Here is a 26,655-nt window from a genome sequence, read left to right as displayed (position 1 = left end):
ATGGACATCATTGGATATGTAACTATCAGTCTTGTGCCTGGGCAGATGTACATGTTAATAGGATGTTCTGGATTTTTATCTTTGGGCTTCTGTATATTCCCAATTTTGTGTGTGATTCATCTGACAGTCACTGCTATGCAAAAACTGATGAATATCTTTTCCCGTGAAGGAGATATGCAGATTTTTGCATTTATTCCTCTTGCTGACATCCATGAAGAAAAATACATTAAATATGAATATGTGCCAAACCACTTGGAGAACCTTAATGTGTGGTAAGTACAATTATTTATTCTCAGATTTGAAGATTCCCTGAAACTAAAAGAATGTATGGATTAAAACTTTCTTGAATTTTTCGCAATATCTCTTTTTCTATTCTCAAACCGCTTCAAACATATTTCCATGTGTACTTCTTTTCCTCTTTCAAGGAAAAGTGACAATTTTGAAGCCTGGAGTGCCTGGAAAGTCTTGACTGTGTTACATGCAGCTGATTTCAGACCAGGACTGTCACTATTGACATTAGGGAGCACTTTGTTTCTCTACACTTATCTTTGTGTATATCCTTTTTAATATTTCAATGTTTCTTTGTTAAATGTGTTTATTCTCAAACCCGTTTTATGTATTTTTATTAATTTTTTACATATATTTATATTATTACATGTATACAGTAAATTAGCTATATCAAGAAGAACCATGACACAGTCAGGAATTATATAAATGTTACATTCTTAGTGTTTTGGTTATTTGTATTTGGCACCCATATAACTCAATTATACTACAAGGTTTACTTCCAATACTTTGAAATTTCTATCGCAGGCTGTTTAAAATAAATGAGTTATACATATTTTAATGTATACCTGTTTGCCATCGGTTTCCAGTGCTTTTCCTCATTTATATGGATGTGATCACCAAGAAGATACTCTTGATGTGAGGATGGCCACATACGGCTTTTATTTTAGCTTTTAATAAATATGCAAAAAATTTATTTTTTTATTCTTGTTACATCTCAATGGTTATCCCATCCATTGTATCATCCGATTCCTCCCTCCATCCCATTTTCCCCTTATTCCCCTCCCCTATGACTGTGACTGAGGGGGATTTCCTCCCCCTGTATATGCTCATAGGGTATAAAGTCTCTTCTTGGTAGCCTGCTGTCCTTCCTCTGAGTGCCACCAGGTCTCCCCCTCCAGGGGACGTTTTCAAATATGAGGCACCAGAGTACATGTGAAAGTCATACCCCACTCTCCACTCAACTGTGGAGCATGTCCTGTCCAATGGCTAGACCTGTAGGTAGGGGTTTGAAATTTATGGCCTATATTGTCCTTGGCTGGTGCCATAGTTTTAGCAGCACTCATGGGCCCAAATCTGCCTATCATTATGTTCTTCTTGTAGGTTTCTAGGACCCTCTGGACCCTTATACTTTGCTATTCTCCAATGCTTCTCTCATCTAGGATCTCAGTAGGATGTACTCCCCTCTGTCCCAGTTTCCTGGTAAGTGAAAGCTTTCATGGGACATGCCTCTTGGGCTAGTATGCAGATATAAGTAAGTATATATCATTTGAGTCTTTCTGCTTCTGGGTTAACTCACTCATTATGATCATTTCTAGCTCAATCCATTTGTCCACAAATTTCAGGAATTCCTTGTTTTTAATAGCTTAGTAGTATTCCATACCGTAAATGAACCACAATTTCTTTATCCATTCATCTACTGAGGGACACTTAGGTTATTTTCATGTCCTGGCTATTATGAATAAGGCTGCTATGAACATGGTTGAGCAAATTTTCTTGTTGTGTGCTGGAGCATCTTCTGCGTATATTCCAAGGAGTGGAATAGCTGGGTCTTGAGGAAGCCCTATTCCCAGTTTTCTGAGATAGCACCAGATATATTTGCAAAGTGACTGTACTAGTTTGCATTCCCACCAGCAATGAAGGAGTGTTCCTCCCTCTCCACATCCTTGCCAGCATGTGATGTCACGTGAATTTTTGATCTTAGCCATCTTGATGGGTGTAATATGGAGTCTCAGAGTTGTTTTGATTTGCATTTCCCTGATGACTAAGGAGGTTGAGCATTTCTTTAGGTGTTTCTCAGCCATTTGACATTCCTCTGTTGAGAATTTTTAAGTTCCAAGCCCCATTATTCAATTAGATTATTTGGTTTTGTGGTGGTTGATTTCTGGAGTTCTTTATATACTTTGAATATTAGACCTTTGTCAGATGTAGGGTTGGTGAAGATCTTTTCCCAGTCTGTAGGCTGTCGTTTTGGTCCCTTGATGGTGTCTCCTGCCTTACAAAAGCTTCTCAGCCTCATGAGGTCCCATTTACTAATTGTTGACATTAAGGCCTAAGGAATGGTGTCAAGAGAATGTCTGATTTCTTTTAACTAATAATGAAAAATATTCAAGTGTGTCTCTTTATAAGGGAAACATATTGTGGCTATCTTATATAGACATCCAGAATCTCAATGGATAAATATAAAAAACATGAAATACAGCAATTGAGCTTGTAAAGATCGTTGAACACATAAGAAAATTGTTACAAGCACAAAGGGCAGAAATTTACAAGAAAAATATCCTTCTTGACATAAATTGTGCTCAGTGTGACAGTACAGTGTAATTCTTAACAAGATGGTGGGGTGTCAAGTAAAACTACAAGAATGATAGAGGAAGAAATATGTTCATATATAAAATTCATGGGATGTTTGGTGGTCTTGACACATTTCATTGGAAACTAACATAACAAACCTGGTCACAGGACTAAAAAATTCTATGCAGATGAAATAATTTATATCTCAATGCAGTGATTAAAGTTAGACCCAAATTCTTAAGGATCATATCTCAAATAGGATCACAGATTTGTCTGATAAACTTAGCAGACTGAGGACTTTGGATGCTGGTTGGAGCCGCTTCTACTACATCAGAACTAATGCCTCTTGTCACTCTCTTTTTCCTCTGCTCTCTCTGTTTTCAGTAGCTCAGGCACAAATGTACATCTGTATGAGTTTTTCTTTATGTCACCCTGCAACAAGCCTATATATGAAAAGAATATACTTTCAGTTATGTGAGCCATGAGTGTCTCGCTTGTCCATGATTGGTGTAGAATTGTTTCCCCAAAACATCACCTTTTTATTTTAAAGCGTTTTTTCTTATTTATGAGGTCTTTGAAATTTTCATAGATTATGCTTTGATCCTATTCATCCCCATCTCCCATCTCCTCCCAGATTCTTCCCCCTTCCTTGACCACCAAATTGTGTATCATTATTTTCTGTTCTGTTTTGTTTTTAAATGCATCTGTTGAGTCCAGTTAATACCTCCATAAAACACTCTCAATGTGTGGTCTTCCACTGAAGTGTGGTAGAACTGTCAAGGATCACACCCTTAAGGGAAACTGATTCTGTCCTTCCCATCAGTTATTATGGTCAATAGATCCTCAGCTATGTTTGGAACGTCACTACAGACCACCTGCCAACTTTCCTTCTCCTTCATGGAATTCTGTCAGGCTTGATCTTGTTCAGGTCACAACAGGTTCATATGACCAACTGCTCAGTTGTTTCTGGAAAATATTCTCTCCTTTTAGTCATTCTGCCTTCTGCTTCTTACAGCCTTTCTGATTCATCTTTTGCAATCATTCTAAGCACTGGCATGGGGGGGATATGATCCAGCAGCCCCATTTAGGGCTGAACACTCTGCAGCCATTTATTTCCCATACCTTGACCAGTCCTAGTTATTCCAGAGGCTGAGACAGGAAGATAGCTTGAGTCCAGGAGTTCAGGGATGTCTTTTCTCTCTTCTCTCTCTACACTTTTTGGATCAGGTGTACACACTAAGTTTGGCATGAATATGGTGACCTCTCAGAAGCGGAGGACCACTAGGTTGCCTAAGGGGGGTGAACAATTCCAGGTCATAAAAATCTAACTTTTTATATCATCAGAAATATATTCAAAGTAGATCATGAAAAGAAAATAGTATTTTTGTTATAAAAGATTAAGAATCTTGTCTCATAGAATGCAATTCCCAAACATATATTCTGCATACACTTAAATAAAGTTCTATTACATTTTTCCCAGAATAAAAAAAAAAAAAGATTGAATGGAGCAACTACAAGTTTTCTAGGAAAATTGCTCCAGTGTCTAAATATCATCCTGGATTGATTTCTCCATTTTTATCCTTCTGTGTACCAGCAGTGAAAATGGTTCCACTCCTAACTGCATCTTGATCCTGAGCACACTCTCCCCTCTTGCCTTGGCTTTATACTTTAGGTCTCAATTTCCATGAATTGCAGCCCTGTGGTCATTTCTTTGAGTACAGTCAGAATGGCTATTGAGTGTCCTCTAAATATTTAGTGGAGGGCTATCATGTATCTGGCCTGTAATAATTTCCTTCACTAGTACGACTTTGATGTCTGGTTTTTGTTGTTGTTGTTACTGTTGCTGTTGGTTTTTGTTTGCTTGTTTTCTTTTTGTTGTTGTTGTTGTTATTTTATTTTGTTTTCTTTTTGTTTTTGTATCAATTGATCTTCCTTCATCTCCAGGTTGTTCTTTAAGTGGAATTCTCATTGTGGTTTTTAGTTCCCCTTCTCTCAAGTCAATAACAAAGAGGAAGTAATGTGTAGAGGTGTTTTTTCAGCACAGCCAGAAACAAAAACACAAGCAGCCCATCACCTGTACACCAACCTCTCTGATGTAAAGGATTTTTGTCAGGGTCTGGCTGAGGAACGAGCAGATGGCAGTCATTGTCGGCACTGTGTGATTTGTTCTACTATTTATCAAAACACATTGAAAGTAATAGTCACGCACTCAAGCCTTTATATATTAATTTTCTGTTAAATTATTTCAATGAAAAGTATTTATTTTATGGTGTTCCAACTTTATCTACTCTAATTGAAGAAGTACATAAGTCATAAAATATTTTCTGATTTTTCAATGTAAGTTATCTGATGCTGTAACATTTAGAAGTAATACAAAAATTGTCATATTTCTGGCCCTTCCTACTAATTTGTCTGCATGTTGTTACTATCATTATCCTAATGAGAATATTGTAAATAACCATATAAGATTATTTTTAAAGAAATCATTATTTTTACTTTAAATTAGTATTATCAATTCTTAACATTTTTGTATTGTCTAAAACCTTTGAGTTTTGGTCTAATATTTCTTTCTGTGCTGAACAGTTTTATCTTAACTTGACACAAACTAGAGTCAGTGGAGAGAAGGAAAATTCAGTTGAGTAAATGTCTCAATAAGAGCAGGATATAGACAGTCCTTTGTAGTATTTACTTAATCCTTGATTTAGTGGAAAGGCCTAGCCCATTGTGGGTGGTGCCACCTATGAGCAGGTAGTCCTGGGTTCCATTTAAAAAATGAGGCTGAGGAGGCCACAGTGAGCTAGCCAATAAATGGCTTCTGGGTCAGAGCTCTTGCCTACAAGTCTTGTCCAGCATGAGTTCCTATTCTAACTTCCTCCAACAAAGGACAGTGATGATGTGTATGCCAAATGCACTGCACAGATGCATATCTACTTGAGACTTGCTAAAGCTACCTGAGAGAAAGGAATATCACTCAAGAAAGTTCTCCTATATGATTGGGTTAGAGCCAAGCCTATGGGGCATTTTCTCAATTACTGATTGATGGGGGGGGGGTGGTCCAAAATATTGTGGGTGGGGCCACTCCTTTGCTAGTAGTTTTCAGTTCTATAGGGGAGCAGGCTAAGAAATCCATTACAAACAAACCAGTAACTATAAACATTCCATGGTCTATAGATCATCTCCTGCTTCTACAATTTCACATTGTTTGAGTCCCTGACCTGATGTCTTTCAGTGATAAACTAAAATGTGGAATAAAAGCTTTCCTCTCCATCTTGCATTTGGATGTGGCGTTTCATCACAGCAATAGTTAACATAATTAAAATGCCAAATAAGTCATTTCCTCCCCCAATTTGCTTTGGGTATGGTGTTTCTTCTAACTAAAGTAACTAAAACACTCTGTGTGTGTGTGTGTGTATGTTATGTACTTCTACACTTCTTTTATTTATATTTTTCTGAAACAGGGGCTTTCTATGTCAGATAGACTGGCAGTCCTAGAATTTACTATGTTGATTAGGCTGGTCTAGAACACACAGAGATCTGCTTCCCTCTGCCTTCTGAGTTCTGGAACTAAAGGCATGCATTACCATACTCAGCTAAACACTTTTCTCTCTTCTCTCTCTTGCTTTCCTTCTCCTTCTATCTCTCCTCTGTATCTCTCCCATTTCTCTTTTTCTTCCATTCTCTTTCTACTTCCTTGCTTTCTTCCTTCATTTCTTTCTTTTCTTGAAACAGGGCTTCCCCATGTACCCTTGACTATCTTAACATCTTTATGTCCAACAAGCTGTGCAGGAGTTTTAGAATTTGCCTAAGGGAAGAGAGAGAGAGAGAGAGAGAGAGAGAGAGAGAGAGAAACATGAATCTGGATACATGGAAAGATGGATACAAAGCAAAAAAGAAGAGAAAAATCCTGTCATTATAAAGGAAAAATATTACACGTGTTCACAAATACGTAGATATTTCAAATTTATTAATCAAGACAAAGGTTTCACCAATCTATGGATTGCAGACTTCAAACTCACTGTAAGAAAAGAATGAGAAAGTATCAAATAAAGTGATGTTGAATTTTAAACAAATTTTGAATTATCATATATGAATTGTACATGTTTATTACACACAATGTGTTGTCAAACATGAATCTAAAAAAGGAAAGAGATCTTCTTTATAAAGATTCCATTTTCTTGTTGTTGCTTTGAGTTTGGATGCTTGTAGCCTCCCTTCTGCTTTATCTAGAAATATGTTGTAGAGATTGCACTTTATACTGTGGTTATAAGTCTTTGCTTACATGCATGAAATTGTCAAGACAATACATATTATTATTATTTGATATATATATATACATGTTAAAATATACCATCCATTATCAAAAACTATGCTTTTTGTTTGTTTGTTTGTTTCTCACTATTCTGAAAAATGCCCCTCCACTAGACATAATTGTATTTTATTTGGGCCTTTAATAGTATTTATTAATTCTTAATCATTTCAAACAAATTCTCTGTTTAACTCTGACCTCCATTTAAAATTGGATTATTTGGTTTGGTGGTGTTTAATTTCTTGAGTTCTTTATATATTTTGGATATTAGCTCTTTGTCAGATGTGGAGTTGGTGAAGATCTTTCCCCAGTCAGTAGTCTTTCATTGTGTTCTGCTGACATTTGCCTTTGCCTTATAGAAGCTTTTCAGTTTCAAGAGGTCTCATTTATTAATTGTTGATCTTAGACCCTGAGTTGGTGATGCTTTGTTCAAGAAGTTTTCTCCTATGCCAATGAGTTCAAGGCTCTTCCCCACATTCACTTCTAACAGTTTTGGTGTATCTGGTTTTATATTGTGGTCTTTAATCCACTTGGACTTTAGTTTTCACTGGGTGATAAATATGGATTTATTAGACTTTTTCTATAGGTAAGCAGTTAGATCAACACCATTTGTTAAAGATGCTATCTTTTTTTTTTCATTGCATGTTTTTGGCTTCTTTTTGAAAATCAAGTGTACATAGGTGCGATTGTTTAATTCTGAGGCTTCTACTTGATTCCCCTGATCTATATCTATACAAGAATACCATGCTGATATTTTTATTACTACTGCTATGTAATACAGCTTAAGACCAAGGATGGCGATACCTCCAGAAGATCTTTTACTGTACAAGATTGTTTTAGTTATTCTGTTTTTTTCATACAAAGTTGAGAATTAATTTTTCAATGTCTGTAAAAATGTATTTTGATAAAGTTTGCATTGAGTCTGTAGATTGCTTTTGGCAAGATGGCCATTTTTATTTTGTTGTTCCTCACGGTTCAGAAGCATGGGAAAATTGTCTATCTTCTGTTATCTTCTTGAAATTCTTTCTTCAGAGACTTGAAAGTATTTTTTCAAACAAGTCTTTAAATTGCTTGTTTAGAGTTACACCAAGATATTTTATGCTATTTGTGGCAATCGTGAAGGATGTACTTTCCCTAATTTCTTTCTCAGCCCTTTTCTCATTTTTTTTATACAGGAGAGCTACTCATTTTTTATTAATAATCTGGTTTCCAGACACTTTGCTGAAGATGTTTTTCAGATGTAGGAATTCTGTAGTGGAATTTTAGTGATCATTTATGTATCTTATCATGTCATCTGTGAAGAGCTATACTTTGACCTCTTCTTTTCCAATGTGGATCACCTTGATCTCCTTTTGTTATCTTATTGCTCTGTCCTGAAATTCAAGTAGTATATTGATGAGATATGGAGGGAGTGGGAATTCTTGCCTAGTTTCTGATTTTACTGGAACTTGTTTGCAATTGTCTCCATTTAATTTGATGTCGGCTATCTGGTTGCAGTGTATAACCTTTATTATGTTTAGGTATGTGCCTTGATCTCTCTGAAACATGAATGGGTGTTGGATTTTGTCCAACGCTTTCTTATTATATAAGGAGATGATCATATGGTTTCTTTTCTTTCTGTTTGTTTACGTGGAGGATTACATTGATGGACTTCTGTATATTGAATAATCCCAGCATGCCTGATATGAAGATTACTTGGTCATGGTGGATGTTATTTTTAATGTGTTCTTGGATTAAGTTGTGAATATTTTATTAAATATACTTGCATTAACTTTCATAACAAAAATTGGTCTAGAATTCTCTTTCTTTGTTGGTCCTTTGTATAGTTTAGGTATCAAGTTGACTGTGGCATCATACAATGAGTTTGGTACTGTTCCTTCCATTTCTATTTTTTGAAATAGTTTGAAGGGAATTTGTATTTGTTCTTCTTTGCAGGTATGGAAGAATTCTGTGCTGAAGCCATCTGACTCTGTTAGTTTTATGGATTGGAGGCATTGGATGATTGTTTTATTTCAACAGAAGATACAGGACTATTTAATTTGTTCACATGATCTTGGTTCAACTTCAGGAAGTGGACTCTATCAAGATTGTCCCTTTCATTTACGTTTTCAAATTTTGTGTCATTGAGGCTTTAGTTACTTTCACTAAGAGTTTGTCTATCTTGTCGATTTTCTCAAAGACCAGCTCTTGGTTCCATTAATTCTTTGAATCATTCACTTTGTTTCTAATTTTTAGATGGCTGCCCTGAATTTGATTTTTTTCCAGCTTTCTATTCCTCTTGGGTATTTATGCTTCTTTTTCTAGGTCTTCCAAATGTACCAATGTGTCATTAAGTTTCTTGTATGAGATGTTTCTCTTTATAAAGGCAATAAATGCGAGGGACTCTCCTATTAACACTGCTTTCCTTGTGTCCTCATAAGGTGTTTATGTTTTATACTCATTTTCATCGAATTTTAGGAAGTCCCTAATTTCTTGCTTTATTTCTTCCCTGGTCCTGTTGTCATTGAGTGAACAGTTGTTCAGTTTCCATCTATGTGTAGGCTTTTTTGTTATTTCTGTTGTTATTGAGGTCCAGCTTTAGGCTATGGTGGCCCAATAGGATCTAAGGTATTGTGTAAATCTTCTTGTATCTGTTGAGGCTTGTCTTATGACCTACAATATGCTCAATATTGGAGAAGGGTCTGTGAAATACTGAGAAAAATTATAATCTTTTGTGTTTGTGTAAAAAGTTCTGTAGTTTGGTCCATTTGATTAATGACATCTATTAATGTCATTTTTTTTCAGTTTATCTTCTGTTTTGTTGACCTATCCTTGTTGAGAGGGGGTAGTTGAAGTCTTCCATTATTAATGTGTAGAAATCAATGTGTGGTTTAAATTTTATTACTTTTTCTTTAACAAATGTGTGTGTGCTTGTATTTGGGGCATAGATGTTCAGAATTGTGATGTCACCTAGGTTGAGTTATCCTTAGATGAGTATGTCCTTTCTCATCTCTTTTGATTAAGTTTGGTTAAAAGTCTACTTATTAGATATCAAATTGGTTCCTCTGCTTACTTTTGTCAGATATGGTGGAAGACGTTCTTCCAGCCCATGACTCTCAGGTAATGTCTATCTTCGTGGCTGAGGTGTTTTTCTTGTATGAACCAAAATATTGGGTCCTCTTTATGCATCCATTCTGTTATTCTCTGCCTTTATTGGAGAGTAGAGACAATTGATGTTGAAAAAGATTAATGACCAGTGACTGCTAGGTTCTTTTATTTTGATAATGGTTGTGGTAGTGTATATACATGCTTATCTAATTTCTGTTAGGCTAAAGTGAAGTTATCTATGTCGAGTGTTTTTCCAGTTGTAGTTATCCTCCTTAGGCTGGAGTTTCCCTCATAGTATCTCCTGTAAGACTGACTCTGTGGATAGGTACTGTTTAAATTTGTTTTTGTTGTGGAATATATTGTTTTATACATCTATGGTTATTGAAATTTTGCTTCATATATGAGTCTGGACTCTCATATGTGTTCTCTTAGAGTTTATAAGGCATCAGGGCAGGGCCTTCTCATTTTACAGTTTCTGCTGAAAAATGTTTAACCTTCTTAATGTGACTCAGAATGTTTACTTCTAATTATATAGAATTCACCAAGACTACAGACTTCCAGTCTGGTTTTTAAGTACTTTGCATTTTTATTTTGAGTGTTATTATAATAGGTTTTAATGAAAATATTTTAATTTTGTGGTTTTCATTTCATGTTGGTAAACACAATTGAATCCTTTTGGGTTTTTGTTTGTTTTGAGACAGTGTTTCTCTGGGTAACCTTGGATGTCCTAGGCTCACTATGTAGATCAGACTAGCCTTGAACTCACAGTGATCCACCTGCCTCTACATCCCAAGTGCTGGGATTGAAGGCATGGGACACCGTGCCTGGCTACAGTTGAATCCTTAATTATTGATTTTTAATTATGATATATACTAAGTGTTTTGTTGCATTTCATTTTGTGTGAAACTTCTAGAGAAATCCATTAATTTCAAAAGAAACATACCTCATTGCATGCAATCTGTAAATCTCAGCTGCATCCTTGAAAAGGACTATAGGGAAGGGAATAAAACATATAATTTTCTTTGAGCCAGCATGTGTGTCAGATATGTAGCAGACCAGTAACAATCAAAGAGGAAGAATGGTTGAAAAACAAGAAGGGAAACCCAAGAATCAGAGATGCAATAATTTGTTGAAGCAAGCAAGCAAACAAACAAAGAACACACACTAAAAACAAGAACAATGCAAAAACCAAATGAAATAAAAACATATATATGTGACTAAATGGACAGATTTCTGCAGAAAAAAATTATATCTAGAGATGCTCTGTCTCTTTCCTTTTCAAGTATGTTTAATGAAGGTTTAACATCTTTTTCTATATATCTTTCCAAAATATAAAGATAATATTGCCTTTCTATGAAACCCTACAATATTTTAACATTCAGTATTTCTATATCCAACTGAGGAACAATGTACTAAATATAACCTTAAAGACACTATTTTGTGAACAGTACATTTTGACAGTAAAATGAATTGTCATTCCTTTGTGTGTGGGGTTTTGGCATCCTAAAATGTATAAGGTTTTTTCCTCACCATGATAGTTTTAAACAGATCAAAACTTGAGTAACAATATAAAATGCTCTAGGTGCATGTGTGAGGACCTGGGTTTATATCTCCCAGAGAGCATCCATGTACTCTTGCAATCTAATTATTATATGGAGTAGGGAGACAGGGAGAAATGACTCCCTACAAGTTTGCTGGCCAGAGTGACAGGCTTATCCACTGAAAAGAATAAAGAAAATGTGGTGTCAGTTGATGTGCTATTCTCTCGTTTTCATAGCACTGAAGAAGGGGTGGCAGAAATAATCTTAGTAATTTCAAGTCCAGATTGGTTACAGAGTGTTGACTACATGGTCAAACTCTGTCTAAACCAATCAAATGAGTCAGTCCATCAGTCAGTCTGTCGATATTTAATTTAACTGGTCAAGAGAAACTTTGTGAAATAACGTGGACAGTTTGGACTGACACTAACTGTCCTTCTCTGTCTTGCACTCTTAGTTATTGATGTTCATGGACTTGTTTATGTACATAGTCACAGAATAAATTCACACAGCTCACAAATATACACAAAGGAAAATAAATTTGGATTGAGGTTCACCTGAATTAATTAAACCAAAGAAGAATCAGAGGCAGGAATATCTCCATGAATTCAAGACCAGAACTCTCTACATATTATATTCTAGGACACAGCATAAAAAACAAATCATAGAGATGAAAACTATGCACATTTATTATTTGAGTTTACTTTGTGCTATTTTTAAATAGGAGATTGACACAGAAAACATGTGATTGGAGGATGAAAAGCTCATTATTTTTATAATTGTAGAGGCTGAAGGTCAGAGATCCAGACATCAAAGTTCTGCTGTTTTGTCATACTCTAATTTCTTATTCATGGACAGGTGGTTTTTGCCCACAAAAGATAAAGAAAGCAATTTAATAACAAATTAAAGTCCCAGAGCTCATAATTAATGAGTGCTAATACTGTAGAATCTTACTTAATCATGTTTAATTACATGTCCTTCTAATTCTAGCTATTCATGGAAAGATATTAAAAACTGGATTTTTTAAAAATATTGGCATTTTAATTATAAAAGATATTGCATTAAATAGGAAGGTTCTGTGGTCTATGACTTTATACTGTGTAATTTTGTAATTTTATGGAATTTGTGCAGGTATAATTTTAAGAACTATCAGGTGTTTCTGGCCCTGATATTTGCCATTGAGGAGGTCAACAGGAACCCCTATCTTCTACCCAACACAACTCTGGGCTTTGATCTTTATTCTATTTTACATAATGAAAGGGAGAGTTTTGATTTTGTCATGAGCTGGTTAACACAGGCCATCAATCCTATTGTTAATTACATCTGTGGAGAGAAGAAATCATCACTTGCTGCATTCACAGGAACACCAATGGCAACAGCTTCCTATATTGTTACACTGCTACAACTCTACAACATACCTCAGGTGGGTGAGATGCCAATGTCTGTCTTTGCTCTGGCAAGTCAAGGGTTGGATTTCTGGTACTGGATGCAGAATCTCCATTGACTTTATCTCAGGCAACTAATGAGGATTTAAAGAAGAATGATGGAAAATGGGAATAGGGCTTCCTCAAGACCCAGCTATTCCACTCCTTGGAATATACCCAGAAGATGCTCCAGCACACAACAAGAATATTTGCTCAACCATGTTCAGAGCAGCCTTATTCATAATAGCCAGAACATGGAAACAGCCTAAGTGTCCCTCAGTAGAAGAGTGGATAAAGAAACTGTGGTACATATACACTATGGAATACTACTCAGCTATTAAAAACAAGGAATTCCTGAAATTTGTGGATAAATGGATTGAGGTAGAAATGATCATAATGAGTGGGTTAACCCAGAAGCAGAAAGAATCAAATGGTATATACTCACTTATATCTGCATACTAGCCCAAGGGGCATGTCCCAAAAAGCCTTCACTTACCAGGAAACTGGGAGAGAGGGGAAGGCATCCTATTGGGACTCTAAATGAGAGACGCATGGGAGAACAGCAAAATAAAAGGATCCAGAGGGTCCTAGAAATCTACAAGTAGAACAATATGATAGGCAGATTTGGGCCCAGGGGTCCCGCTCAAACTAAGGCACCAGCCAAGGACAATACAGGAGGTAAACTTTAAACCCCTACCCAGATCTAGCCAATGGTCAGAATATTCTCCACAGTTGAGTGGAGAGTGTGATACGACTTTCTCACGTACTCTGGTGCCTCACATTTGACCATGTCCCCTGGAGGGGGAGACCTGGTGGCACTCAGAGGAAGGACAGCAAGTAGCCAAGAAGAGACTTGATACCCTATGAGAATATACAGGGGGACGTAATCCCCCTCAGGAACAGTCATAGGGGAGGGGAATAATGGGAAAATGGGGGGGAGGAATGGGAGGATACAAGGGATGGGATAAACATTGAGATGTAACAAGAATAAATTAATAAAAAAAATAAAAATAAAAAAAATAAAAAAGAATGATGGTAGGGAGCCCGGAGTTCCTTCTCTAGGGACTGGCTGTACTGCAGCTAAGGAGGAGAACCCAAACTGACCACAAGTTTCCTACATCTGGGGCTGTAAATGCAGATTCTAGCAATAAAACTGAGAGAGTCATTAAAGGAGGCGCTTTGCTCTATAGATAGGCTCTTTTGTGGAGATCTCGGGAAAGCTCAAGTATGACTGTTTGTACATGATGGCTGTTGGGGAACCCTGAGTCTGTTCACTCATTTCTTAATCCACAGTGAAATACTAAGAAGGAATAGAAATTAGACAACATAGACACACACACACACACACACACACACACACACACACAGACATACAGACACACACAAACACACACATATACACAGACAGACACAGACACACACACACACACACACACACATACACAGACATACAGACACACACAAACACACACATATACACAGACAGACACACACACACACACACACACACACACACATCCAAGGAAAATGTAGTTGAAGTTAAACATTTTAATTTCAATTCCATTTTTTGTTGTTCACCATCTTTTTACTTCTAAGAAAAGGAATTGCCTCACAGTAAAAAAAAAAAAGGTAATTAATGACAAAAAAACAGATAAGTTCTAAAACACAACAGGTTACACGTCTTAAAATTAAAATTTTCTTTTCTATGTGACCATTACCTAAGATCATACTGACTTCAGAATAACAAAGTTTGACAAGAATTGAAGCTTAACAGAGTCTAAGTTACAAGAATATGTGTCTTTTCCATTAGGACCGACCTGGATACACAATCTCTAGTTTTCTCTTAGTTTATAGTAAATTCAGGACAATAATTTTATCTTTCTTTCATTCCAAGAAAGAAAGTAAATTTAAAATGACAGCATATAATACCATAAGGTGACAGGTTATAAGGGAGTACAACAGAACAGTTTGTACATTCAGACATTAGGGTTTATACTTAATTTAGACATGTTCAGGTAGCTCCGTCATATTTTTGGTTTATGGAAAGGTTAAACCAACTTGCCTGTATTTATTGTGTATACCACGATACATGGTGCTATCTGGAGTGAAAGCTTATCTGAGGCCAAAAATCTGCTTCAAGGTTGTTCCCTAGTAAGGCATCTAGACGTCCTAAAAGGTATTAATTGACCCAAAATTTTGGAATATCTAAAACAATTCAACTTTTAAAATTGTTTTCATCAAATCAGGAATTTCATTATCTGGAATTAGTTCATCTGAACAGCAGTACATTTTTCAGTAAGATAAGGTACTCAGTTTGGTCAAGCACAGTTTGTCAATACCCAGGAAGAGAAAATGCAGCAGTGCACAACTAACAGAATTGTCAGACATTGGAAGCAATTCTGAGGTGCATTAAGACACAGACTTGTAGAATACCAGATCCCTTCCAGAGAGTTCTCATGCCTACTGAATGTCAACGAATGGCTCTTGACATCACATCTGAGACTGGGAGGATTTCTGGGGTACATCATGGTGGTGACCTTGGAAATTGATAGATTCTTTCCAGAAATCCCATACACCTATTTAACTCATTTAACAGAATGACTAAGACACTGGAAGCAATTCTTTGGGTGCATCATGGTACAGACCTTGTAAAATACCTGGTCACAGCCTAGAAAGCTCATTTGCCTAACTATCTCCTTTAAGAGAATGGCTTTTGCAAGTGACATGTGGGACTAGGAGGCAAGGATCCTATGTTGACGTTATAGATGTCTAAAAATGTAAAAAAGGTACACTTGAATTAATCACGTTGTTGCAGGCTCTTTGCTTACAATGTGAACCCCAAGATTGTGTACTGGAAAACCCTGTTCTTAGTGTAGTGTGGCTCACCCCTTCACATGTTCTTCAATCGAAGAGTTTTCTGGAACCAAGATTAAATAATGTCAACAACAAGTCAGGAGGCAGAAATAGCAACCAGTTGACAGGGAGTGAACATAGGAAAAAAAGCAATGAGAATGGATCAGGATAAAATATGCTCAACTCTTCCAAGGAAAAGAGGACTTAGGGAATCAGGGTACAGGGAGATGGGGGAGCAGATTTATCTAGATATTTTACAGAGACAGGTTGAGGAGGTGACAAGATAGACACAGGTGAAGATAAACGGAGCCAGAGAATTGGCATGAAGACTACAACAGATTGCTAGAGTCAGTTTGAAGCCAAGCAGAGCAATTCAGTCAGAGGACAAGAGAGAGGCTAGATTGAATCAGTCATCATGGAAAGGAGTTTGAGCCAGAACACCTGAAAGAATTCAGTAAGAGTCATAAAGAATTCAGAATGAACAAGAAAAGTGAGCTTATTCTGCAGGAAGACTCAGAGGTTGAACTCATTCTAAGCCTAATTAAGATAGTATGAAGTCTAGAGGTTTTAAGGACTAGGCCTAGAGGCCTACAATTACTTCAGGTGAACAACAAAATACTTTGATGTCAGGTACCCAAAAAAAGTATAAGAGTACTTGATATATCCACATTTCCAGTACTTGCAATTGAAAGGAAGGAGAGGTGGATGAGAACTGCCAGAGTATTTAAACTGAACACTTGTCTGCAATTTTTGTGAAAAACACAGTATTGGATTTGTATTTTAAAAATTACAATCCCATTCTCATCATGACTGTTTCCGTCTATTGATTCAAGACTGAGTATGTGTTTGATGCCAGTGTTCTTTCTCTGGTTTCCCATTGTGTTCTCTCTTCAGCTCACTTTTGGGCCTTTCGATTCTACCTTGAATGACCAAGGTCAGTTTCCTTCTCTCTATCAGATGGCTCCCAAGGACACACATCTCTCACTTGCCATAGTCTCTTTGCTGCTTCATTTCAGCTGGTCCTGGGTTGGTCTGATCCTCCAAGATGACCACAAAGGGACTCAGTTTCTTTCAGAATTGAGAGAAAATATGGACAACAGTAGCATCTGTATTGAGTTTGTGAATAGTATCCCTACCACTTCATATATAGACTCCAATAATTTGGGGGAAAATCTGGAGATCATTCTGAAATCATCAGCAAATGTGATAGTTATTTATGGGAACATTGTTTCTTCACAAGGTTTAATGTTTCACATTGCAAAACTCTTAGTGACATGGAAAGTCTGGGTCTTGAACTTTCCATGGGATGTTGACAACCATTATGATTATTTCATGGTAGGCTCACTTCATGGAAGTCTCGTATTTTCACACCACCATGAAGAGATGGTTGGATTTACCAATTTTCTTCACACACTTACTCCCTACAAATACCCAGAAGACACTTTTCTTCCTAAGTTTTGGGCTTTATTCTTCAACTGCTCACTTTATGGGTTTCACTGTCAAATTTTGGAGAACTGCCCACCAAATGCTTCTTTGGATTTACTGCCCAGACATATTTTTGACACAGCCATGAGTGAGGAGAGTTATAATATATACAATGCTGTGTATGCTGTGGCCTACAGTCTTCATGAGATGAATCGTCAACAAATACAGACACAGCAATATTCTAATGGGGAAGAGATGATATTCTTCCACTGGCAGGTAATATCCTTTCCTGTGTGTTGTGATATCAGTTAGATCTGGGTAGGGGTTGATGTTTACTGCACGTATTGTCCTTGGTTGGTGCCGTAGTATTTATTATTGCTCTTATTTAACAACCTAAAATTTTGGCCTAAAAATTTCTTCCTAAATTCTAAATAATTTAAGCTTAATTTGAAGTCTGTAACTGTCAAGTTTTCGACCCCGTCAAGGCTTGAGAACAAAATATTACCTTAGTGTGTAAGAAGTATAAGCAAGCAGTTTACATATAGAGAATTGACAGACAGCTGACTGCCTTGGTAGTCACCCAGAATTTATGTATAGTGTTGAAACACCATCTTCAGCCTTCTTGCCCAGAATATCTGACAGACATATTTCTGAAGCAAGAATTAGGAAGGACTTGCTTATTCTGTCTTGACTGGGCTTAGCAGTTGACTTTGCCTGTGTCCAAGTCCTGCCCATTGTCTGCCGATGGAGTAAGTACATATCTTTGCTTAGTTGCAACTTGCCATTTTTTAAGCAAACTCCTAAGGAGGATTCTTCAATGTTCATCATCTTCTTTCATGTCAAAGTGGGTGCTGCCAGCAACTGAGATATTTCATTATCAGAAAAGCCTTAAAATAATAAAACATTTTTAAATGCAATTTAAGGCTGGTCTCTGAGGCCTTTGAAGACCATCTGTATATTTGTACATATTTATATAGTGCTTAATAATTCTCTACCTTTCTATAGTATATCTGAATACACAAATGGCTCTTTCTAGCTACTTACTATGTGTTTAGCCTAGGATATGTATTTATGTGATAAGCTGAACTAGTATCTGACATGATCATGAATTTGATTGACTATTAACTTGCATTACCTAATTATCCTAAAGAGTTTCTAATAGCAGCTTTTAAAAGGACTGGAAGTAAACCTTCTCTTTATGAATCAATTGCATAGATCCAATATGTTATATAAAAGTTGAAACATATGTGCATATGTGTATCAAAATAACCTTAATTTTTATCAATATACAATAATCTCTACCACAGTATAAAAATTAACCATAATTCAGTATCAAGGTACAAAATTCCAGACTATTATAAACAATAATAACCTTAGTTTATATCAACATAGAAAATATTAGAGCAGTGTTAGATTATCAGTTCATAAAATGACTTTTGGTTTAAGAACAGATTCAATGATCTACCCCTTTTTTCCTATTAATCCTATATTATTCCTAATTCCTGCCCCCATTGCTTCGGAACACCTTTCCCAATACCTAACGAAAGAAAGGATAGAGAAAGGGAAAGATAAATCCATGAGTCTGTTTCTCTACTTGTTTTTTCCGTAATAAAATCATTAACAACTTGTAACTAAATCCTTTTAATGATAAGCATCCATCAGCACTAAAACACGAGTTTAAATGTTTAGTTTAGTTTTGGGGTTTGTTTTGTTTTGTATGTGTGTGTGTGTGTGTGTGTGTGTGTGTGTGTGTGTGTGTGTGTTTGAGCCGCTTGACTGAGTCAGGATTTTTTTTGGTGTCTTCCTGTGTATGAACTTGGACCCAGCTTCCTGTGCTGTGCTGTGCTTGGTCATGCACAGCTGTCCTTCTCTGACACAGAGGTCAAGCCTTAAAGGGTGAAGCCTCTTGTCATGACCTACCAGATAGGAAGGGGGTGGTCCTGCAATGTTGCGACCTGTTTGTGGGCTTCTCAGTGGGATCCCTGCTGCTCTGCTGGTTGCTCCAGATAAAGTGGACTCTGATGGCTGTGACTGGACTTCGTGGAGAGATGGCTGCACAGCTCTGACCACTACCCACTGAGCCATGTGTTCACAGACCACCTCCAATAAGATAGCAGCTTTTTAAAAATGGATAACCAGAGCTTTGTTTAAAGAGGCTGAGTTCTGCTTTACCTCTGCAATTTGCTGCTCCTTTCCAGCTTTTTAGTTAGAAAAATCTTGTTTCCAGCTGCTTTTTCTGGACCTGCTTGGTGCCACTATTTTCAGAAGCTTATTGTCTTCAGGCCACTTTTAAAAAACATAGCTTTGAACCTTTTTTTTGGGGGGGGGGGCGGTTGCGAGGGTGTGTGAAGTTTCTCTCTCTGTCCTGGACTTTTAACAAGTTAGTTTGGATTTTGTGTCCCATGAACGGTATGTCATTATGTTGTTGGGGGGCGGGGTTTCCCAGGCCAAATGCTGTAGGAATAAACACTCAGACATAAAATGTATTTACAAGTTTCTGGCCATATAGCTTGGCTCTTCTCTGACTAATTCATAACTTAAATTAATCTATTTATACTAATCTATATTCTGGCACATGTCTGCTTACCTCTGCTCAGGTATCAAGCAGCTGTCCTCACATCTTCACCTTTCAATCTTTAATACCTAGATATCCCAGAATCCTTTCTGGCTGCCAGATGTCCACCTTCAATTCTATCTTTTTCTATAGGCCATTTGTATTTTTAGTGACAGGCGTTTAATTGTACAAAACAAAAGGTATTCTTTCTACATTTAGGCCTTTTCTAAAAAACCCAGAAATAATTTTCTCAGGAAAAGACATCAAATGTGTCATAATGCAAAATGTCCTCAAAATGTAATATACAGAGGATAAAACTTGAAAAACACAGAACAACAGGGATCATAGCATTGGGTTCAGCTTTGTGAAAATGATGAATGATTAAATAAACACAATGAGATAATTGGCCAGAAAGCTATAATATAAATATAGGTGTTTTGGAAGCGTTACAGGACCAGGAAGGGAAAGAGATAGGGTAGAGAGGTGGGGAATTGGGGGGACATAGAACCAAACTTTCTCATTGATATAGTGAATCTCTGAGAGAGGGGAAGCCCTGCCCCTATGTAGAGGGATGGCCCTGCCAGCCACACCCTACAGCAGGACCTAACAATGACAAACAGCTGTGCTGCCTTCATGGCATTCACCATTTCCAGTGGATATGGTTGTGCCAACTGAGATTCTTTATATGACTTAAGAAAATGTTTTCAGTTCTCAGATTGACTTCAACATATGTCCCTGCATCTCTTCTAGCTCCTTCATTTCCTAAAGAACACCCTACGGAAAGATCGCGTGAGAGGTGACATCCTAATGGATGGGAGAAGAGACTTAGATTCAGAGTATGACATTTTCAATATTTGGAATTTCCCAAAGGGTATGGGATTAAAGGTCAAAGTAGGAACTTTTTCTCCAAATGTTCCCCAAGGTCAGCAGTTCTCTTTATCTGAGGAGATGATACAATGGCCAATGCAATTTACAAAGGTGTGTTGTGACATATCTCACTGCTTTGACCTCTCATAAAAGTAAATATAATTCTCAGGAAAATGATCCTTGGAGATTCATATCATACCAATCAATATACAGCCACCAATAATAAACAATTCACAGGATATCCAACATAGACTAGTTTCTCATTCCCTGACTCTCATTAATGGTTTTTGATCAATTTGAAAAGATTTTCCTAAATTTTTATTAATACTTACACAGTTCTTATGAATAGAATGTCTGTTAGATTTCAGTCACTGCCTCAAAAGACTGATAAAAAGTTTATTTTTCTCACCCAGATGAATAAATTTCAGTGGGGGTAAAATGGCACTTTTGTTTTGTCAGTTTTCAATAAATAGGATAGCATGTTGTGTGTATGAGTGTGTGTGTGTGTGTGTGTGTGTGTGTGTGTGTGTGTGTTATACTTGCTTTGCTGCATCAGATAGTCGACAAAATCAAGTAAAGGAAATACAGTTTTGATTTAGATGACACTGTGAGCATGTATTTCTATGTTAGTGCAGGGAGAATATTTTAGGAGTCAGAGGGGGTGATTACATCACAGTCAGAGACCAAAGAATATGGCTGCTTCCTTCTATCTCCTTTTCATTCTGTTGGTCACAGTAACCAATGAAATACTGATGACCAATTTATGGTGGCTCTTTCCACCTCAAGTAAATATCTCATAGAAATCCTCACAGAAGCATAACATTTGTTTCCATGATGAACCCAAACAATGCAAAGATGTGAATGAACTTTGCCAACCATATAGAATATAAAAGTCCCCACTAGTAACCAGTAAGTACAAAGATAGGTACACCAAAAGACATACTGCAGCCTTCTAGAACACTACTTTAACGACTTACTCTTAACAGTGGCTTCATTGTATTGGACCAAGTCTTAAGCATGTGTCCTATGCAGACTCAAAGCTGCTGCGAAAATTAAACACACCAAAATACATTACCTCCAGTTGTCAGTGTAAGCATTGGGGAAATAACTATTTGATGATACTCAGAAATTCTCTATTTCTCTAAATTTTCACAAATGTCCAGAGCATTTTCTAATAGCTGTTATTTCGCTCAGATCCCTCAGTCTGTGTGCAGTGAGAGCTGTAGGCCTGGATTCAGGAAAGCTGCCCAGGAAGGCAAGGCTGCCTGCTGCTTTGATTGCACTCCTTGTGCAGACAATGAGATTTCAAATGAGACAGGTAAATTCTGCTTTACAGAGCACTCTCAGACTTGATCACAGGAGTCTGCAGTACTTAAGCAAAAGGAGAGGGATGGAAGAGAAGTAAGAGATAAACTTTTGTTCCTTGACTATAAAATTTGAGCATTGCTGTTACTTTTCCTTCCTTTGAAGAGACACAGCCTAGACACTGAAACCATCTTGACTTACATTGTTGTTCTATTGCAGACACTGCTCCCTCAGGTGACCTATTTTGCACTAAAATTAGCAGTGTGCTTCATTTCACCAAGAACACAGTGTTTGTCACATTTCTTTATGTTTTCAAGCCATGCTCAATCACATGTAGCGTTCTATTAAAGCTTGGATTTCTGACATTCTCTTTCTGATTATTCCCTGTACAGGTTTAAATTTTTACACAGTAGGTGACTGAAGAGTTGTATTTATTTCACTATTACATATAATTTATTTCATCATGACTGTTTCATTTGTTTAACTGAAGATAGATTTCCTGTAGTATGTTCTTTTTTTAATATGTCTCCCTTTAATTAAACATACACTTTTCTCTCATACAACATAATCTGAATATATTTTCCTCTCCATACACTTCTCCCAGTTTCTTCCTATCTCCTTTTTTTTTTTAAATCAGAAAGGCACTCCTTATCTGTCTCTCATAAAACAATAGGCTTTTAAATTTTATATTATAGTTTATCCACATTACATCCTGATTGTTATGCCCTCTCTTGCATCTTCCCATTTCCATTCTCACTCCCTCTGCTCTCCTCTTCCCCTCCCGTAGACTTCTACAGAAGGAGATCCCCTTCCTCACTATATGACCATAGCCTATCTGTTCTCATCCAGATAGCTTGTTTGCCCTGCCTTTGTGTGCCTGCAGTACTTTCTCACCTAGGGGAAGTGATCAAATTGGGGGCAACAGAGTTCATCTGTGAGGCAATCCCCACTCTCCCCACAAGCATGGAGAATGAGCTGTGCATTGGCTATATCTGAAAAGGGAGTCTAAGTTCACTGTAATGCATTGTCCTTCATTGGTGCCTCAGTTTGTACAGGTTCCCCAGGTCCAGATCTGCCAGCCTTGATGATCTCTTTGTGGGATCCCTGAACCCTCTTAGTCCTTTCACCCTCCCATTCTTTAATACCACGCAGAGTCCAGAAGTGAGTCCCCGCATCTATCTTGATCCCACCACTGGATGGAGTTCCTCAGAGGACATCTATGTTGGCAAATATCCACCTATACCTAGTATATAGAAATATAAAATAATATAACAAAATAAAAGAAGTTAAAAACAAAAACATCATATTGACGTTGCAGAAGAGAAGACAACAGAAAAATAAATCCCAACTGAGTGCATAAGAATCAGACTCACTTGTGTACACATTCAGGAGTCTCATAAAGGACTAAACAGGAAGATGTAGCATATACACAGGGACCTAGTCTAGGCCAGTGTTGGTCTTGGGATTCCTGTTTTATTCTCTGTGTGTTCACAAATGAGTTGTTTAGTTGTTTTTAGACAGCCATGTTCTTCTAGTGTCCTATTTCCCCTCTATCTCCCCTACTCCTTCTGCTTCATCTTTTATTATGTTCCCTACTCCTGAGAGGAATGGATAGATAAGGACCTCTCATTTTAGCTGTGTGTTCCAAACTCTCTCTCTCTCTCTCTCTCTCTCTCTCTCTCTCTCTGTCTCTGTCTCTCTCTGTCTCTCTCTCTGTCTCTGTCTCTCTCTCTGTCTCTCTCTCTCTGTCTCTGTCCTGTTCTGGTCTGTCTGTCTGTCTGTCTGTCTTTCTCTCTCTCTCTCTCTCTCTCTCTCTCTCTCTCTCTCTCTCTCTCTCTCTCTCTCTCTCTCTCTCTCTCTCTCTCCAATATCTGGATATGGGTCTCTGCGTTTGTTAGCTTCTTCTTCAGGAGGAACGGAGGAGCCACTGTGATGATGGAATAAATAGACTCTGATTTATGAGTATGTTTGAATATGATTAAGAGTCATTTTCGTGCCCAGTAATTTCGCTTTTATTCAAGGACTCTGGGTTGTCCAGTCTCTAGTCTCATGGAGTAGACCTTGCATCAACTCAGACATTGATTGGTTACTACCTCAAGGTTTGTGCCACCTTTACCTTAGCATATTTTGCAGGCAGGACTAAATGTAGATCCAAAATTCTGTGATTGGATTGGTGTTGATGCCCATCTATTAGCAGCCCATAGAGTGCCTTTCTGTGTCACAGCAGAGGAACATGGGTTTAAGGGTAACATGTAGTACCATTTTGACCTCTCCGTGTTCAATGCATTGTGTTGTGTTGTCTTCAGCAATGGGGGCTTACTGTCCGGATTTTTTGAGCCAGAAACACCTGAAAGAATTCCGTAAGAGGTCATAAAGAATTCAGAATGAACCAAGAAAAGTGAGCTTATTTGCAGGAAGACTCAGAGGTTGAACTCATTCTAAGCCTAATTAATTAGTATGACGTCTAGAGGTTTTAAGGACTAGGCCTAAGGCTACAATTACTTCTAGGTGAACAACCAAAATACTTTGATGTCAGTACCCAAAAAAAGTATAAAGAGTACTTGTATATCACCTTTCCAGTACTTGCAATTGAAAGGAAGGAGAGGTGGATGAGAACTGCCAGAGTATTTAAACTGAACACTGTCTGCAATTTTTGTGAAAAAACACAGTATTGGATTTGTTTTTAAAATTACAATCCCATTCTCATCATGACTGTTTCCGTCTATTGATTCAAGACTGAGTATGTGTTTGTCTGCCAGTGTTCTTTCTCTGGTTTCCCATTGTGTTCTCTCTTCAGCTCACTTTTGGGCCTTTCGATTTTACCTTGAATGACCCAGGTCAGTTTCCTTCTCTCTATCCGATGGCTCCCAGGACACACATCTCTCACTTGCCATAGTCTCTTTGCTGCTTAATTTCGCTGGTCCTGGGTTGGTCTGATCCTCCAAGATGACCACAAGGGACTCAGTTTCTTTCAGAATTGAGAGAAAATATGGACAACCGTAGCATCTGTATTGAGTTTGTGAAGTATCCCTACCACTTCATATATAGACTCCAATAATTGGGGGAAAATCTGAGATCCTTCTGAATCATCAGCAATGTGATAGTTATTTATGGGAACATTGTTTCTTCACAAGGTTTAATGTTTCACTTGCAAAACTCTTAGTGACATGGAAAGTCTGGTCTTGAACTTTCCATGGGATGTTGACAACCATTATGATTATTTCATGGTAGGCTACTTCATGGAAGTCTCGTATTTTCCCACCACCATGAAGAGATGGTTGGATTTACAATTTTCTTCACAAACTTACTGCTACAATACCCAGAAGACACTTTTCTTCCTAAGTTTGGGCTTATTCTTCAACTGCTCACTTTATGGGTTTCACTGTCAAATTTGGAGAACTGCCCACCAAATGCTTCTTTGGTTTACTGCCCCCGACATATTTTTGACACAGCATGAGTGGGAGAGTTATATATATACAATGCTGTGTATGCTGTGGCTACAGTCTTCATGAGATGATCGTCACAAATACAGACACCGCAATATTCTAATGGGGAAGAGATGTATTCTTCCACTGGCAGGTAATATCTTCCTGTGTGTTGTGATATCAGTTAGATCTGGGTAGGGGTTGAGTTTACTGCACGTATTGTCCTGTTTGGTGCCGCTAGTATTTATTATTGCTCTTATTTAACAACCTAAATTTTGGCCTAAAAATTTCTTCCTAATTCTAAATATTAAGCTTAATTTGGATCTGTAACTGTCAAGTTTTCGACCCCCCGTCAAGGCTTGCGAACAAATATACCTTAGTGTGTAAGAAGTATAAGCAAGCAGTTTACATATAGAGAATTGACAGACAGCTGACTGCCTTGGTAGTCACCCAGAATTTATGTATGTGTTGAAACACCATCTTCAGCCTTCTTGCCGAATATCTGACAGACCTATTTCGGAAGCAAGAATTAGGAAGGACTTGCTTATTCTGTCTTTTGACTGGGCTTAGCAGTTGACTTTGCCTTGTCCAGTCCTGCCCATTGTTGCTGCCGTGGGTAAGTACATATCTTTGCTTAGTTGCAACTTGCCATTTTTTAAGCAAACTCCTAAGGGTTCTTCAATGTTCTCATCTTCTTTCATGTCAAAGTGGGTGCTGCCAGCAACTGAGATATTTCCTTATTCAGAAAAGCCTTAAAAATAATAAAACATTTTTAAATGCAATTTAAGGCTGGTCTCTGAGGCCTTTGAAGACCATCTGTATATTTTGCACATATTATATAGTGCTTAATAATTCTCTACCCTTTCTATAGATATATCTGAATACACAAATGGCTCTTTCTGCTACTTACTATGTGTTTAGCCTAGGTAGTATTATGTGATAACGCTGAACTAGTATCTGACATGATCATGAAATTGATTGACTATTAACTTGCATTACCTAATTATCCTAAAGAGTTTCTATAGCAGCTTTTAAAAGGACTGGAAGTAAACTTCTCTTTATGAATCAATTGCATAGATCCAATATGTTATATAAAAGTTGAAACATATGTGCATATGTGTATCAAAAAACCTTAATTTTATCAATATACAATAATCTCTACCACAGTATAAAAATTAACCATAATTCAGTATCAAGGTACAAAATTCCAGACTATTAAAACAATAATAACCTTAGTTTATATTCAACATAGAAAATATTAGAGCCGTGTTAGATTATCAGTTCATAAAAT

General features: G+C 37.2%; 1 pseudogene; it reads left to right on the top strand.

Annotated features, from left to right (window-relative positions):
- Nucleotides 1–26,655, top strand: part of LOC127197759 (vomeronasal type-2 receptor 116-like) — a 44,550-nt pseudogene continuing 17,895 nt past the window's right edge.

This window comes from Acomys russatus, chromosome 13 (genome assembly GCF_903995435.1).
Source record: "Acomys russatus chromosome 13, mAcoRus1.1, whole genome shotgun sequence".
In the NCBI taxonomy this organism is placed as follows: Eukaryota; Metazoa; Chordata; class Mammalia; order Rodentia; family Muridae; genus Acomys; species Acomys russatus.
The sequence above is the reverse complement of the archived record's forward strand: the minus strand, read 5'-3'. Positions and strand labels throughout refer to the sequence as shown.